At 41.2% G+C, this 13,399-nt stretch overlaps 1 long non-coding RNA gene across 1 annotated transcript; it reads left to right on the top strand.

The window, feature by feature from the left end:
* Positions 1-1,852: 1,852 nt before the first annotated feature.
* Positions 1,853-6,519, top strand: LOC133245325 (uncharacterized). The gene is made up of 2 exons (XR_009735639.1): positions 1,853-1,939; positions 6,257-6,519. It is a non-coding gene; the product is annotated as an uncharacterized LOC133245325 (long non-coding RNA).
* The last annotated feature ends 6,880 nt before the right edge of the window (positions 6,520-13,399 follow it).

The following is a 13,399-nucleotide window of genomic DNA, read 5'->3' on the forward strand; positions in this document are numbered from 1 at the left end:
ATGGGGTCGCAAAGAGTCGGACACGACTGAGCGACTGATCTGATCTGATCTGATGGCAGTACAAGCAGAATAAGCCCTCTGCGAGCTTCTACAGTACTTTCACTGGTCTATCACTGCAACAGTTACATTGAATTTGAACTGTATGCTTATTTGTTAGTGTTCTCCAGCACACTGTGAGCCACTTAAGGGACAAGGACTATGTCTCTCCTTTCTGCACATTCCCATATTTATCTAAGTAAATAAGTGTCCCTTAGATATTTGTTGAGTGAAGAATGAATTTTGCCACTTTCTTTCAGTCTAATTTGATGCTACTTGGTGGGTGGGGGTGGCAGTAGTGTATTGTACAACCCAGGGTGAGTCATCTGTGCTTCTTGAGTTGTTCTCGAAGAGAGTGGCTGCTACTTGGTGACCTTGGAAATGAAAGGTCATTTAAGTTTCCTTCATACCCTGCAGGATGAGGGATGAGAACATGAACTGAGTGGTAAAGGAAGTCTGGTATTACGCAGAGTCTATGTGTGATCAACAAGAGAATTTCTCTTTGGTTGATTTGAGTGTTGGAGTAATTCCTAAATTTCTGCTATAATAGAGAGCTTTTCTATGAGGACAGTGGAATAGTAAAAATATTATCTGATGGCAACATTCCAGCCTGAAAAAATACATTCAGGAGAAAATATTATGTTGATACTTTGGGTATCTATCATCTATTTCAGTCAGTCAGTTCAGTTCAGTCGCTCAGTCATGTACAACTCTTTGCGACCCCATGAATCGCAGCATGCCAGGCCTCCCTGTCCATCACCAACTCCCGGAGTTCACCCAAACTCATGTCCATCGAGTCGCTGATGCCATCCAGCCATCTCATCCTCTGTCATCCCCTTCTTCTCCTGCCCCCAATCCCTCCCAGCATCAGGGTCTTTTCAAATGAGTCCGCTCTTTGCATGAGGTGGCCAAAGTACTGGAGTTTCAGCTTTAGCATCATTCCTTCCAAAGAACACCTAGGACTGATCTCCTTTAGAATGGACTGGTTGGATCTCCTTGCAGTCCAAGGGACTCTCAAGAGTCTTCTCCAACACCACAGTTCAAAAGCCTCAATTCTTCAGCACTCAGCTTTCTTCACAGTCCAACTCTCACATCCATACATGACCATTGAAAAAACCATAGCCTTGACTAGACGAACCTTTGTTGGCAAAGTAATGTCTCTGCTTTTGAATATGCTATCTAGGTTGGTCATAAGTAAGCATCTTTTAATTTCATGGCTGCAATCACCATCTGCAATGATTTTGGAGCCCCAAAAAATAAAGTCGGACACTGTTTCCATTGTTTCCGCATCTATTTCCCATGAAGTGATGGGACCAGATGCCATGATCTTCGTTTTCTGAATGTTGAGCTTTAAGCCAACTTTTTCACTCTCCTCTTTCACTTTCATCAAGAGGCTTTTGAGTTCCTCTTCACTTTCTGCCATAAGGGTGGTGTCATCTGCATATCTGAGGTGATTGATATTTCTCCCAGCAATCTTGATTCCAGCTATTTAGCCCCAACTTAAACTGTAATAAGACTTTATATTACCACATCTCCAAGTATCTCACATATATTTATTTTGCAATGAACTTCAAAAGTGGATAGGCAAGTATAGGTGTGGTAGGCACCAATTACATTGTCTACCCAGAACTCCTTTTCTTTTGGGGAAAGTTCCTGTTATGTTATAGAACATTCTTTGCACCCAATCTTAATTCTAGGGGGATTTCTAATCTTAAGGCCCTATCCCCCCTGGCCACAGAAGGGCACATGACCTAAGGTCAACCAATCAGAGCTCTTCTCCAGGTTTGTTCCCATGGGAACTAAGGGAAGAGAGCAACTTTCTGTCTGATGGAAGAATTAGAATAAACGAGGAAGGTACAAGTTGCCGTGGCCTTGGGCCTCATCTTGTAGAGAAATCCACTTGGTGAGAAGAAAGCCAGTATGTTTAGAGGTGCAAAGGCAAGCCTTGTCTTGAACAAACAGTTCTCTTTTGGTTGTAAGTGACAGAAACTCAAGTTGAAAAAGCTTAGGAAAATAAGGGGATTCATTGACTTATATTACCAAACTGTGGGGGAAATTTTGGTATAATGGAGTCTCAGAAATGACCCAAACTGTTAGGACTCAGATATAACTACTGAGGCCCAAGGAAGCTAAATAAATTATGCAAACTGGAAAAGAGAAAATGAAAATGACATTTAATGAACTCTTACTCTAGGCAGGCAATGCATTTTATGCTTTATATACTTTCATTTAAACAGGTGTCATTTCCCCATTTTACAGGTGGAAATGAAGGTCACACAGCCAATATTGTCAAAGCTGTGATCTGAACCCAAACCTATCTTATTCCAAAGCCTATGATCTATCCCTATATTAAGCAGCCTGAAGACACTCAGTTAATAAATAACAAAGCCAGATACCCCAAGTATTGGGCAAGTTCTCTTTCCACTGCATGATGCTGCCTGTCCCTAAATCTTTGAAGCAAAAATAGAGAGATCTTTATAATTTTTACGTGTTAAAATATATTATCCAGCCTCCATCATTTTCTATAGTGCAAAAATACCCTTTTATAATTAGCACTCACCTGTTTAAATACTTTCCTGATTAACATAATATTTCATACTCCTGGGTAAGGGGATGGCTGCAAAAAGTATTAATTCTTAAATAGAGACATAAGTCATCATTCCTGTGTCCTGCTAAATATGGTGAAGGAATCCAAAGGCAGCCTTCAGGATTTTAATGTGTATCCTAGGATCAGGTGGAAGCTACTGCTGGTCTTGGGTGAAGGAGAAGATGGTGGGATGGAGGAGCAGTATAGTCAGATTTACATTTTTGGAAAATTTGCTCTAGGTGGAGTGTAAGGCATGGATTAAAATAAGACTAGATTCGATGCCAGGAGACCAGAGAGACATTTACCCCAAATAGTCTACATAAGACATGCCAACTTCTTGGACTAAGGTGATGATAATGAAGGAGAGAAGTAGGCAGATTTGAGAAATATTCAAGAGATAAAATAGATAAGACTTCATGACTCTTTGGATATGAAGAGTGGTAGAGAAGATAGGAAGGATAAAGGATTAACAGGACATTATTAGAATAGTTTTGTCACCCTGTATTCTTAGGTCTTTTTAGGTTGCAAATGACACAAATTCTAACTCAAAGTGGCTTAGACACTTTGCTTCTTTAACTGAAAGATCCAGAGATACATCTAAATCCAGCTGCTGCTTTATCAGGATCTGAAATGATGTTACAGAATTCTGCCTTTTCTCAGTTCTTGCTTCTGCTTTTCTCCATTGTGGCTTTATTCTTAGAACTTCCATATAGTGATGAGATGATGGTCTAATTCCATATCAACAAACCCAAAGACAAATAGAAAGCGTCATTCCACAGGAGAGACCACAGAGCCTTGGATCCATTCTCAATACAGCAGCGTGAAAAGAGATGGAGAGGGAGAGGGTGAAGGTCTTTCCCCAAAGGAAATTCAGGATATCACTATCAGGGCAAGGGAGAACAGATGCTGGGGGCCAAAAACCAGTGGCCTTTCATTACACATTTCCACATCAGTGTAGACAGATGCTTCTCTCTTTGAAATCACAAATTAATGTATAAACATGTATACATTCAGTTGGGGCTTCCCTGGTGGCTTAGTGGTAAAGAATCTGCTGCCAGTGCAGGAAGTGGGCTTGATCCCTGGTTTGGGAAGATCTCCTGGAGAAGGAAATGACAACCCACTCCAATATTCATGCTTGGGAAATCCCATGGGCAGAGGAGCCTGGCTGGCTACAAACAGTCCAAAAAGTTAGACATGTCTTAGCGACTAAACAACAACAACACACATTCAGTTGGAAAAATGTGGGTATGGTTTATAGCCTGACCATTTACCTCACATAGTATGAGGCTATTTAAGGTTTTCAAGACTTTCTGACATTGTGAAATTATTTATGGACTTAATCACTCGCCCAGAGCCAAATTATAATTTTGTGCTCTCTTTGTTACCCTAAGTGAAATTGTTGAAATGATTTTGAGGCATTATTGTATTCTCAGCAAGGAATGATTATGTGAATAAAACAAATGCAGTGTATGACATGTAAAATACTTGGTAGTTATGGTGTGTATCCAGCTGTGTAGGCAAAGAAGTGGAGGAAAAAAATAAGCCTGTTTTAGGTCAGCAGGCCTGGCTTATAGCACAAGATCATTGATTACTTACAGATTAGATTGCCGATTCTAGATAACAGCTTATAGTGGTTGGTTACGCACGTGGTTACGCACAACACGTGCCTTCACTGCGCAGTGGCCTATACTTTCTAGGTTCACATCTTGCTTCTGCCACTTGCTTAGCTGTGTGACCTGAAGCAAGTCGTTCAACCTCTCTGTGCTTTATTTTTCTTTATCTGTAAAATAGGAATAATAACAGTACTGCTTTACACAGTAGTACAAGGGTTAGATGAGTTAATATCTGTGTGTGGGCATAATAATTGCTACCTAGGTATTTATTTAATATACTTGTGAATTTCATTTAACTTTCTGAGTCGCTGGTACTTATATGCAAACTAAACTTGATAGCATCTGCAATTTCTCAGGATGTTAAATGAGATTATTTGTAGAGCTTCTAGCTCACAGAACTTTGAATAAAGCAGACATTTGGTAAATGTAGTTCTCTTTTCTCCCTTCAAAGACTGGAAAACTATTCTGGTTAATAAGTACTAGAAGAGATCCAAACACCATTCTCATCCAGTTATTTTCTTTTTCTGCATCCTTCAATTATTTTTCTAAGGCTTTCATCATCACTAGACCATAAATCCCACCACTGCACACCCGGAAGCATGCACTCCCATTGTACACACCAGTTGGCACACAGGAGATGCACAATAAATAAACAAATAAATGATTATTCAACCCTTCACTTCAATGCTCTTTATCCACCCAGTAGTGTCTTTAGATATTTTGAGACAGATGCAGCAAAATGGACAACTCGTGATCCAGACAATTTTTTTCTTTCTGTGTAAAAATTCCACTTATATAAAAATAACTGAGCAGTGTTGCAACCAGCTGTCACTTCATGTAGACATGTGGAAGCACAAAGCCCCGCATGATGGGCATCATTCTTGAGTTGTGCCGTGTTACACTCTGTCAGATGGAATATGTTAGGAAAAGAAGCATCAGCCCACAACTTTAAAGTTACAAGTAGGTATTTTGCAGATAGAAAAATAAGAAAAATGAGAGATATGTACTTAAAAAAAAATGAAAAAGCCTTTTTGCTTTCAAAGTTTGAACTTCAGATAGCAGTGATCTTAGACCAAACGATTGTAACAGAAGAAACTTTAGAATGTTTCTCATCATCTGAATCCTCTTCCATTATTTCTATTGTCCTGGGCAATACATTTCAGTATTTGATCAAATAATGGCAGATTCCATGCTACACCATTCAGTATCCCCAGTTTATCTATAATGATTTTCCTCTTGTCAGCTCATTTCTTAAACCTTTGCTGAATCCGGTTTCAATGGTACTATAAACAATCATCATTGCATTGTAAAACTGGAAACTCTCTGCTAAAATAGTGTTTTGATCCAGGTTGCCATAGTAATAAGTGTATGCTCCCCTCTTTGGAGGCCTTGTTATATGAAGTATCTGTGATTTGCTCAGAATGGCCCCAGTTCATCTGTCAAAATGGGTTTTTCCTTTTTTAAAATAATGATCTAGAAAATCCCACAGCGGCCACAAATATTTTACAACCATAACGAGGAGCATTGGAGTAGTCAAGCTTTATAAATCTATGCCATTATTACATTAGAATAAATCATATTTCTTAGGTATATTACGTAGGCCTATGTAAGCCTAATTTTAGGTCTGCTATTCAACAAGAGTGCGGTTGTTTATAATGAAAAGAGAATTATTAAGTGTGACTTCAAAAATGCATCATGTGTCAGTTCATGTTGAGAGACCCTGGAGCAAAAAAATGGAAATTACTTCTTATTTCTATCAAAATACTGCAAATAGATATTCAGGTTCAAACTTAGTTACAATTAGAATGTGATGAGCAATGATATTTTATAACAGCATGAAATTGTATATTCCGTTCACGTTTAGGTTGAAATTATTCATTAGTAGGAGGGGAAAAACGAGAAATCCTGCAAATTTATCAGTGTCACCATGAAAAAAAAAGATGGTACATTATTTGAAATAAAAATGTTCCAGTCAGTTATAGTAATTTGATACAAGAACTATGATTTTTTTTTCTTGCAGGAACGAGGGTAAACAAACACTATATCAACACACCAGCAATAGAATCCACAAAAAGGTGTAAGATCATTTTTCATCTAAGACAAATGGTTAAGTTGGTTACTTTCTGTAAGTCACTACCAGCTACAGAGTTATTTTATGTAATTCACTGCTGGCTACTGCCTCATAATATCTGATGTGGGAATATTAAAAACATCAGTGGGCGAAGAACAGAAAGAATCCATCTGTATTCAATGAATTCTAATTAAAAAGTAATTATGGCACAATGAGGTAGCTGCCAACTTTATTCCCTTTTCGCAACCACAAACCACACACACAGAGTATTAGTCTTCTGCTATTTGTATCTGGCTAAACAAGCAGAAAGGCAGGCAGGAACCAGACACACATTTCCTTGCATTTTTCAGGTGACTTAGTTTTAAACAACCGCAGCCCCAGAAGACGTTCAGGGGCAGAGGTGGTGCACATCTTCTGTTATAATTGACCTGGGCTTTGAGATTTCTCTGTCATGATGTATCCCAGAATGTTGCATGATGGGAAGACCCTTGTTATTCCTCCACCAGCAGAGCCAAACGGACAAGATCAAGTAGGTCTGGGACTTGGGAAAAAAGGGAAGAAATATTGACAGATAAGTAACCACTCCAGGAAATGACAGACAGCTGGAGCAGTGTCGGGACTCTCAGGATTCAGATGTAATCCTTTAACCTCATGCTCAAACTCTGTAATCTCTCAATGAGATGGAAGCGAGGAAGGAAAAAAGGCAAATTGCTTAATCAAAGCCCTTAATGTGTGACCGGGATTAGTAACTAAGTCAGAATGACAACCTGCAGGTATAAGAAGCCTTCATAACAGAGCCTCAGTGCTAATGAAGTCGTATCTGCAGGACTGAAAATAACGGAAAAGTAACCTGGCATTTCAGCTGGCACAGAAACCATTCTCTATGACAAAACAGGCATTCAGAACTGTATTCCTGACCACCAACAATTTCTCTTCAGCAGCCAAGGGGAAGGACTACAGCCTGCATTTCCTTCTGGTTGGCAAAGCTCCCTTTCACCCATATTCTAGAAATCCTTCTTCATCTAATAGAAAACATAACAGGTGTCAGTAGGGTTTCCATCTAAAGAAGAAGAATAGGCTCTGGCATAAGTCATTTGCTGCTGAGGGCACTAAAAGATGTCAGGGTTCTTCTTCAGAAAGGAAGTGCTAACAGGCTAAAGTGGCCCTTGTCAATTCACATTAAAAATGGAAAATAATAGCACACTGGATTTATACAGCATTCTTGGAGGCAGGCATCCACGTTACACTATGAGTTTTCGTATCAACCTTCAGAAATGGTGGGAAGTGCACTAGTTACTCTGTCATACAACAGGGCACCCTGAGGTCCTGATAAATGATGTTGCTGCCATGATCATACTTATGGAGTGGGAACATTCTTACTGAAGAAATGTATTTCCGCTATTTTGCTTTCGTTCTCCTTATCATTGTACATTACCAATCTTCCATAAGATAAGCAACTACAAATGCTTCATACCACCGTGACAGGCTGAGCCTGACTTAACTCATGGGACAATAGATGTATGGTGTTTACAATCGACCCCTCACTGTTTCTCCTCTTGTTTTGTATCAGTTATCTATCACTACATAACAAATTTACCCCAAAGGTAGCAGCTTAAAACAATAAAAATGTATTAACTCACAGTCTTCTGAGAATCAGAGTGGCTTAGCGAGGTGGTTCTAATTCAGGGTCTCTTGTGATGCTGCAGGCAGGCTGTCAGCCAGGGCTGCATCAGCCGGGTTTTGGGGCTGGGGCATCTGCTTCCAGAAAGACTTGTTCCCCTGGCTATTGGCAGCAGTCCTCAGGTCCTCACTGGTTGTTGACCAAAGGCTTCGTTTCTCATCACTAGACCCCTTCCCAAGACTCAGAACATGGCAGCTGGTTCCTTCCAAAGCAAGAGGTCCAAGAGAAAGTAAGTGGAAGAGAGCCCTGGGTCGGGCCTGCTATCGCTTCTGCAGTATCTGCTTGCACACGGACCAGCCCTGGTATAGTGTGGGAGATGACTACACAAGGCCATGAACACCAGGAGATGGGAACCCCAGGGGCCATCTTCGAGGCTGGCTGTGACAATTTTTGCTACTAAATGTGCACAAGGCCTTTGGTTATTTTGCAGAAGCTGTGAGGAACAATGTTGGTGAACTGGTTGCTGGGAGATAAAAAAGGTACGAGTATATGTGGGTGTTTTGCTGGGTTCAGAAAGAGCACTGTGATGTCCATTCTCAGTTCAAGCCAAAGAAGTATATCTAACTTTCTATAGAGAGTCTGTGGGCCAAAGCTGGGAAACCCTTTTCAAGCTGGACTTTGTGAAACTTTGGACACAAACAGTGTCACTTTTGGCCCATGTGATAAAGGGTCACTCATTGTTGGAGAAATTTTCACCCTATTTTGGGTAGGACCATGGAGCAGCAACATGTAGCCATAGCACCTGCTTCATCCAGCAGGGAGTCAGGGATGCAAGGATCCCAGAGGGTCCTGGCCACCATGGTGGAGAGATGCTGCTTCAAGAGGGCTACAAGAGGACAGAGATAGAGGCCCACAGACATATCCCTCAACATGTAGAGGACTCTCTTTAGAAAATAAACAGATCTGGAAGTTCAAAATCCTGCTGTTGCATAAATGGACACTAATTAATCAGTGAAGTTCATCAACAGTGTTATGGTATCTTTATTTGAATTTTCAGACAAGTAAGGTCAGTCAGTCAGTTCAGTCGGTTAGTCATGTCCAACTCTTTGCTACCCCATGAATTGCAGCATGCCAGGCCTCCCTGTCCATCACCAACTCCCGGAGTTCACCCAAACTCATGTCCATCGAGTCGGTGATGCCATCCAGCCATTTCATCCTCTGTTGTCCCCTTCTCCTCCTGCCCCCAATCCCTCCCAGCATCAGGGTCTTTTCAAATGAGTCCGTTCTTCGAATGAGGTGGCCAAAGTATTGGAGCTTCAGCTTTAGCATCATTCCTTCCAAAGAACACCCAGGACTGATAAGGTAACATTGCACAATTATAAATCTGTAGTACAAACTCTGGCCAGGCTAATTTAAATGGCCTGGCCGTTGTCTCACCCAAGACACCCAAGCAATGACCTAGCAGATACCCTGGGTTCACTTAATTCTTTGCTAAGGCAGCTTTCAATGTACCCACCTCTCACTTTGTCTCTCACTCTCCCCTTTTTAATCCCTACACCTCTCTTTGCCTGCAATGCAGGAGACCATGGTTCTATACTTGGGTGAGAAGATCTGCTGGAGAAGGGATGGGCTACCCTCTCCAGTATTCTGGCCTAGAGAATTCCATGGACTGTATGGTCCATGGGGTCACAAAGAGACACGACTGAGCAACTTTCACTTCACTTCTCTCTTACTTTTCCCCTGTGTTGCCCCATAGTGAACCAATATCTGATGTCTTGTGCCATCTGTTTTGTTTTCTAAACTGTGACTACGTGTTATCCTTTCAGGTGGAGCATCTTCTCACAAAGACACCCATGGAGCACTTCTCCTTGGAATGGCCTGTTTGTGTGCTGCCTTAATATCACCAATGGAGGAACCATACATAGCCCTTTCTTCTTTGCATTTCTAATACCTAGTACAGTATCTAACATCTAGAAGGTACTTAGTAAATGCTTAAATTAAATTGAATTACAGCTCTATTCCTGGCTTGTCACAAACCTCCTTCAGAGCCAAAGCACAGTCTTAACTTTGAGGAAATTCTTACTAAAGTTCTAACTACAGACTGGCAAAGAGCCGTTCATTTCTGTTATTCAGTGTGAACACCTGGTAGCTGTCCAATAATGCACTAGATGCTGCCTTTGCGGTGATGAACAAACCCACAGGACATTTGTCCCATGAAACACAGAGTCTAGTTTATCTAACAGGTGTCTGGTAAATGTTAGTAGCTGATACAATGATATTTGATAGTTGCCTTCAAATATATAATGAACTATCTCACAAGAGAGAGGCTAAAGTGATACTTAGAGGACAGAGCTAGGCCCCATGAGTGGTAAATACTAGAATTCAGATTGCAGGTCAATTTAAACAAGGACATTTTAGTATGAAAGTTGCTGAACCCTAGGAAGGAATCGCCTTGGGAAGTAAGGCGCTTGCCAGCACTAGAAGTCTGATGATGATCTGTCAGGGGATGTTGTATGAGTAATAAGAACAACAACAGAATGATGGTTGGCGTTTATAAGGGTCTGTCATCACCTGGGCGCTGTACAACACTATGAAGAAGATTCTACTATCATTGTCATTTTATAGGTGAGGAAACTGAGGCCCAGTTGAATCTTGAAGTCAAATCCAGTCAGTCCAGCGCTGGATCCTGTGTGCTGGATGCCTTACTCCTCTGCCTCTCTACTGAGAGATTCTGCTGTGAGTGGAAAGCGAGCAATTGTGTTGCCTTCTAATGCTGAAAATGTATGATGCTGTAACTCTTTTTATAGCCCCCTAAACCCAAAGACAGCAACTGATCCAGAACCAGAAGCTGGACACAGGAAGTGGAGTTTCATTATGTAATTAAGATGATGTTTAAAAAAGCCCTTCTGGGACTTCCCTGGTGGTCCAGTGGTTAACACTTCACCTTCCAATGAAGGGATGTGAGTTTGATCCCTGATGGGGGAACTAAGATTCCACAGGCCTTGTGGCCAAAAAACCAGAACATGTAATAGATGCAATATTATAACAAATTCAATAAAGACCTTAAAAGTAGTCCACATCAAAAAAATAAAAATCTTAAAAAAAGTCTTCCTGCAACAGTACTTCCCACCCCTCACCCATCACCTCCCATCAACTCATATCTGCAATCCACCTACATGGGACCAATGGCTTTTTAACTTAAGGCTAAAATCTTTGTTAAAACACAAAACCTTGAGAGGGGTCATTCTTTAAGGTGATGAAAGGTCAAGGAATCTGATCCCATAAGGAAATGTGGAAAAATTTGGATCTGCTTTGGTTTGAAAAAAACAGAAGAAAGAAAGAAAAAGAATGAAGAGAGACATGTCTTCAAATATTTGAAGAACTATTACGTAGGAATAGAGGTTCACTTGCTTTTGTTTCTGCCAAAGGCAAAATGGGAACCAATAGTTAAAATTGTCTAGGGGAAGTTTTATCTTCTTGATTAAGAAAGGACTTGCTAACAATTGGCCCTGCCAACTGTGGAAAGGACATCCCAGGGATGTTGTGTGTGTGTGTGTGTGTGTGTGTGTGTTAGTCACTTAGTCATGTCTGACTCTTTGCAACCCCATGGACTGTAGCCCCCCAGGCTCCTCTATGGGATTTTCCATGCAAGAATCCATGTAAAAATGCTGGAGTGGGTTGCCATGCCCTTCTCTAAGGGACCTTCCTGACCCAGGGATTGAACCCAGGTTTCCTGCATTACAGTCAGATTCTTTACCCTCTGAGCCACCAGGATGTTGTAGATATCCCTTTATTAGAAAGTTTTAGCAGGGATACAGGAGGAGAAATTCCTCCCTGGTTAAGTGTTCTTTCAGTCCTAAATCTTATAGTTCTTTGGTTAGTGGTCTACATTTTTGGGCAGGTATTGATAGCTATATTTGTGTGATTAAGAAAAATTTATCTAAAAACACAAAGTAAAAATCACTCACAGTGCCACCACTTAAACATTAATCAAGAAAAGATGCAAAGGCTTTGGTCCCTGTAATTCTGCCCTCCATCCTTCACAGCTTGGTTAAATTCATCAAAAGGTAAAGGAAGGCAGTTGATAGTGTTAATGATAATTAATAGTTAAAAGAAGTAGATGACATGATATTGGTTGTTATATATGTGCCTGTGTATATATATTCTTTCCTGTTGTAAGTATATATACTTACATATACATGCATATGTATAACTTCAAAGTTGACTGATTCAGATGCCTTGAACTACATCTAAGTCAAATTAAGGATGAAAATTGGCTTTTTAAAATAAAACTTAATTTTTATTATTTCAATTTCTTCTTTAGCTTAAGGCTAAATACAGCTGAAGGCAGTGTCCACAGTCTCATTTTGGCTTGAAGGTGAAGCAAGACAGAGTGTGTGCAGGAGTGAGTGCACACCTGTAGAGAGGGCACTGACCCACAGGAGCCACGGTGATCTATTAGAGAGCTCCCAGCACACCCACTTGATATTTCTCCCTGTAAACATATTTCTTCTCTTGTCTTCCTCATCTCAGGAAAGGCCACCTTCTGTACAGTTGTGCAGACAAGAACAGCGGAGTCATACTTACTTTATCTCTTTCTTGCACTCTCCACATCCAACCAACCCATTAGCAAGTCCACCCAAGACCCTGCCTCCTAACAAATCCCAAATTCAGCCACCTCCTTCCGGCACCACTGTCTCTACCCAGGTGGCCAGTGTGTCTTTATACTGGAAGAGTCTCTCTGCTTCCTGTCTTGTTTGCTGTAATCCACAGTACAAAGCACCCAGAGGGACTTTCTTATTAAATACAAATTCAATCATGGCAATCCTCTGCCTAACCAACACCAACCCATCCCACTCCCCAACTCCCACAATTGCTTCCCGTGATATTTAGCAAACATTCCAAACTCCTTCCTCTGGCTATTAAGCCCTTGATGACTTGACCCTGACTCCCTCTTCTGCGCCTTCTCCTAGGCTTCCCCCAGCCACCCTGGCCTTGGTCTGGTCATCACCATCACCAACTGGTGTCCACCTGAGAGCCTCTATGTTAGTGGTACTCTCTGCCTGGAATGTCATCACACTCATCTCTGCCTGTCTGTGTCCTTTTGATTCAAATGTCAGCTTAGACATCACCTCACAGAGTCCTTACTGCATCCTGTAAAGTAGTTACGTTCCATCCCATCACCTTATGTTAATTCTCTGTGTAGCTGTTGTAGGCTGTGATTTCTCTCTCTCATTTCTTTTACCTCCCCTCTCTCTTGGTTTTTCGCCTGTCTCCCCCACCAGAATGTAAGACCCCTGTTATTAAGTGCCCAATCCTTTCCTAGAACAAAGCCTGATACGTAATGTGTCCAATAAACATATGCTGGAGAGAAATGAAAGTGTGGCTGATTAGTGGCCCCAGACAATGAACACCCACCTCACTGACTTGTGCTTGTACCCAGGCTCTCCTGGCTCTCAGTCGATTATGTC

The sequence above is a fragment of the Bos javanicus genome, chromosome 3 (assembly GCF_032452875.1).
Source record: "Bos javanicus breed banteng chromosome 3, ARS-OSU_banteng_1.0, whole genome shotgun sequence".
In the NCBI taxonomy this organism is placed as follows: Eukaryota; Metazoa; Chordata; class Mammalia; order Artiodactyla; family Bovidae; genus Bos; species Bos javanicus.